This window comes from Myotis davidii, unplaced genomic scaffold (assembly GCF_000327345.1).
Source record: "Myotis davidii unplaced genomic scaffold, ASM32734v1 scaffold738, whole genome shotgun sequence".
Classification (NCBI taxonomy): Eukaryota; Metazoa; Chordata; class Mammalia; order Chiroptera; family Vespertilionidae; genus Myotis; species Myotis davidii.
Window position 1 is genome coordinate 1,596,595 of NW_006289824.1, and position 5,399 is coordinate 1,601,993.

The window sequence follows — 5,399 nt, forward strand, 5'->3', positions numbered from 1 at the left end:
GCGGGGGGGCAGGGCCGCCTTGGCCCTGCCCCCCGGCTCTTAGCTCCCCCCTGGGTTTCCGATCATTGTCAGTGGCAGGGTGCTTCTTCCTGCTTTCCCTTTCACCTCCCTGCATTGTGCCTACATATGCAAATTAACCGCCATCTTTGTTGTCAGTTAACTGCCATCTGAGTTGGCAGTTAATTTGCATATAGCCCTGATTAGCCAATGAAAAGGGTATCGTCGTACGCCAATTACCATTTTTCTCTTTTATTAGTGTAGATTAGAAGGTTCACTTGAAATGAAACAGTTTAATCATTTGTAGTTTGACTCTTCTCTCTCCTACCCAATGTAATAGTAATGCTTTCTATTAGAATAAAAACATCTTTTAATTTACATATGCCTTCTGTTTCAGATATTTTCTGACATATTCTTTTAGTTTTTGATTTGTGGGCTCTCTTATAATTCCAAAAAAAATTTATAATCAATGACCTCTGTATCTACTAAAATAATCTGCTATTCAAATAATTATGAATGCATTTATTATACAAATATATTGTTTGGTTCTACCTGAAAGGTTTTTTTCCCATGGAGCATTCTCTCAATAGACTAACTGTAGCTTAGTTTTGGTCCATATCTGGGTCCTTCTTAACGTATTTTATCCTTTGTTTTCTCTTAAAGTTTTACTTTGAAAAAAAAAAAAAATGAAATAGGTTACCTCAAAATATTTATCTTTGGCTTAAGTTTTTTGAACTAAAGGCAATTAAGGAACACTGCATGCAAGAAAAGCTCTCTATACTCTTCCCTTTTCTATCTCAAGGCAGGATATAAATTCTTCTTTTACTAGAGACAGATTCTGATAAGTCCAAAGATGGCACCAGAGAAATATGCAAACAAACCTTACTTAATTAGTTCCTTCTCATATATTAACCCTCTCAAGTTTCTATCCTGGGAAACCTAAACAGCTTTCCTTTGTTCTGTCATTTCTCTACAATGATATTGTTCTTTGATGAAGATGCTATATAAGCCAGAGTTCTAAGCTACCACTTTGAGTTAATTTTCACTTTTGGTTTCTCTTGCACAATGTTAATAAACTGCTTTTTATCTTGTTCATCTTTTTGTTGAGATTCCCAACTAAAAACCCAAGATGAGTAAAGTATTGCCTCCCCTACAAATTTATTGTCTCTCCTATTTATTTATTGTATTTTCTCAAAACTCTTACGAGATCAGGCCTAACCCTGTGGGATCAGGCCTAAACTGGCAGTTGGACATCCCCCTCACAATACAGAACTATTGGCTCCAAATCACTTGTTTGCCTGACTGCCTGATTGCCCCTAACCACTCCTGCCTGCCAGCCTGATCACACCCTTAACCACTCCCCTTCCAGCCTGATCGATGCCTAACTGTTCCCCTGCCAGCCTGCTCACTCCCAACTTCCCTTCCCTACTAGCCTGATTGCCCCTAGCTGCCCTCTCCTGTTACCCTTATAGCCCACAACTATCCTCCTCTGCTTGCCATCTGTGGCAGCCATCTTCTGATGACATGGGGTGGCCATCTTGTGACCACATGGGGGCGACCATCTTGTGATGGTCAATTTGCATATTACCTCTTTATTATATAGGATAGGATTCACAATGTCAAAAATTGTTTCACCATGAAATTTATTCAGTAATTATTTAAATACAGGGTGTCCCCCCAAAACTGTACACACACGTTAACAGCTGATAGTTCACTTTTGAAATGTATTTTAATAAACACTGCCTTTATAATTATTGGAAGTGTGTTTATACATTGTGTTGGGACACCCTAAATTTTTACTATCTCCTTTATCTATTGCACTCAAAACTGCCCAAATTTTATGTAAACACTTGTGTAACTGTGTTTGCTTTTATTTTGCATCTTCTATTTGTAGCTTTAAGAACCATTTACTCAAAAAACTTCTTTCTCCTCTAGCTTAATCAGAATTTTTCTCCTTCGTTTTGTTCATTATTTCACTGCTCCTGTTTTGATAATAAGTACATTTTTTAAATTTCTGGTTTATCTTTAATTTCATGAGCATGCCTAATCCCCATTGACCATCTTAAGGTTACACTTCTAAAAATTCAACACAACTAAAAATTACCTAATATACTCATAACATGCAAATTCAAGTTTATAGATTGGAGTAAAAGAAATGTATTGAGGTATAAGATACATTATGGTTGATGCCAATTCTATTTACTGGTCAGTAGACCACACTTTAGGTAGCAAGGGTTAGAAAATCCTTAAGGGTTTTAGTAAAGTCACTAAATTGTCCATCTTCATCAATCTAAGGTGATAAATTATTTTTACCAAAGGACTCCTATTTGTGTGTGTGTGTGTGTGTGTGTGTGTGTGTGTGTGTGTGTTTATTAATAAAATATATTCTACACTTCTCTAGGTAAAGTCATAATTTTCATAAATCTAAAGCCATATTTACAGATAGTGTAATGGACAAATACAGTCAATTTAAATCAACCATGCGAAGCCAAGTGTAGTCAGTCACTTCAGAGTTTTCCCTTTAGTGCCTAAAGGCTATTTAAAGCTAGAACTGCATTAGAGCTCTGTAGCATTAATAAGAGTCCAGCTTCCCTGCAGATTATAAGCAGCTTTGATGTGGTTCCCTTGACAGAAGCTAAAGATTTTTCATCTTGCCCAGCCTCATTTCTAAATCAGACCAAGAGTTCTGTGTAGCAGAAGTCAACCTACACAAATTACAACCTAGAGTTCTGTCATTTATCAGGGTTACAGAAAAAGTTCTCTTTTCTTGAGAACCCCATGGTTCCATGGTTTGAGTTCCATGCTTTCTTTAGAGACCTTTTTGAGGTCTACTTCTTGAAGAAAACCATGGGGCTTTTGTTAAACTGTGGCTTTCCCATCAAAACAATTTTTAAGTATCTGTCTTGTAAAAATAGATACAAAAATGTCAGCAGCAATGAGCATATCAAAATCGCAAATGACCTGAGACTTAATTTTTTTTTCTCAAGGACTGGGAAGGGTATGAGTTTTCACCTTACCTGCAAGCTAACAAATTAACCTGCCACAGCTTATGGAAGCCAGCACAGAAAACGAGTTTCCTTGTTAGAGACAGAGGGCTTTATTACTTATGGCACGTGCAGTATTAGCTTCATGTTTGCATCACTTCCTCTCCCACGGAACAATGAGAAATGGCTGTGGTGGGAGCTGTACAGTGTAGATGAGGAAATCCAAGCTTAGAATTTCTTCAATCTTTTAAAAAGACTAGTAGAAACCATGCTCCATCTTTTCTCCAGAGGGAAACATTGTCTTTAGTATCCTAAAAAGCAAATAAATCTGCCCTCTCTCCTGAAGGGAGAAACTATCTTTTATTCCAAGGATATTTGCTATATAAACATCTTTGCACGGATTGTGTGAAACAAACACTGTTGTAATATGTGCAGAAATGCAACAGACCCATGAAGAATTGTCCATCAGCATTGCCCAGGTCTCAGTCACACACAGGTAAAACCAGCCCTGCTACAAGAAAGAGGACGTTGCAAGTCATCAAACTCATGAATTTGCTTGATGCTCATTATTTAAAAAACTGTCAGTATTGCCCAGCCAGTGTTGCTCAGTGGTCAATCGATGAAGCAGGAGGTCATGGTTCAATTCCTGGTCAGAGCACATGCCTGTGTTTCAGGCTCAATCCCCAGTAGGAGGTGTGCAGGAGGCATCTGGTCCATCATTCTCTCTCATCATTGATGGTTTCTATCTCTCCTTTCCCTTCCTTTCTAAAATCAATGAATTTCCCTCGCTTCCTCTTTGAAATAAATAACAACATATTAACAAAACAACAACAAAAACTACCTGGGCAAACTGCTCAACGTAGCCATGCCAAAAGTTTCAAGCTCTGTTTAAAAGTCACTGCCCCAAATTCCATAACTTGTAGTTTCATCATTTCCTGTTAAAAAAAATAAACATGATTAAATTGGACTTTCTATTACAAACTGTAACATATACGCCATCTCCAGTCTGTTCTTTTAAAACTGATGACACAGAGAAGTAGAAGAGAATTCTAAGTCCAGAGACAAGCTGGTACCCAAGAGGGGGGAAAGGAAGGTACTGAACTGCAGCGCCCAGATCTTCCTCCCAAACTCACCCATGTGGTTAGTTCATTCCTTTTTTCCTGAGGTGGAATGAGGTATTTTGAGAAAAGACAAGAAGTTTAGGGACATATTTTTCTTGTGGCAACCAACATTAGAGAACGAATAGCAATGTAGATAAAAGATATTTGCCTTCATATTTTAATTTATAATTTGTTTCTCCGAATGTCTCTGCAAATGTATGTGCCTGTCAGCATAAAGAAAAATGTCGTTTCTCCTCAGTATTGCCAACGTCTGGAATAGGTATTAACAAACAATGTTTTATAAGTAGACAAAGTAGACTTAGATTATTTACAGTTATAATTATATTGATTACCTATGAAGGTTGTTATATAATAAAAGCATTGATGACCTGATATAACAACAAGGTCAAAATCAGGTCAATTCTAGCATTGGTTCAATAGCCACATGACCACCGGATCTCTCAGAGTATCTAGGCAGCTCTCTTGGGTGCATTGCTCTTTGGCTTTTTGTATCATTTATTTACATTCTTAGTTTTTCTGAGGTACTTTTGCTGTTATTTTCCTTACCTACTAAGTTGGAAACAATAATTGCCATCCATCCTGTGAAATTTATAAAATTTGTTTTATGGCCAAATGTGTATATTCACTTTTTATAAATGGCCCAGGTGTACTTGAGAATAGAATTTATTTATACAACTTCACTTACATTAGTCACTTAATTTTTTTAATCTTATATTATTCCTATAATCTTTCTTTTGGGGCTAGTCATAATTGAGAGAAATCTATTTCACCTTCTTAAGATTATATAGATTGGTATTACATATTTTGAGACCAATGTATGGGGTGCTTCAAGTTCAAAATTGTTCATTACTGATGAGATTCATGTTTTTTACATGATATCAATATGTCCCATTTTTTTGCTTGCTATTTACTTGGTAATATATTTTTCATAATTTTATACTGTCTTATGTACTTTTTAATTTTAGAATGAAGAGAAAAATATTGGCGATTCTACCACAACGTCCTCTCAAATTTGACTTTAAGAAATATTAATAGATATTGAGAAAACTATTGTCAGGAATTAAAATGGATGACTTTGGAAGAGAGCTGAGACTGACATCTAAGATATGGAAACTACCAGATCTAACATTATATTTTTATATGCTGTTTTTGTTGTTATTGTTTAACAGAGTCCGACTTTTTTTAGTATAAGTAGAGAAATACACACACACACGCGCACACACACACACACACAGGGGTTGGGAAAAGCAGGTTAACAGTTGTGAGTATATGGAACCCAAGTTATTCTTGTATTATT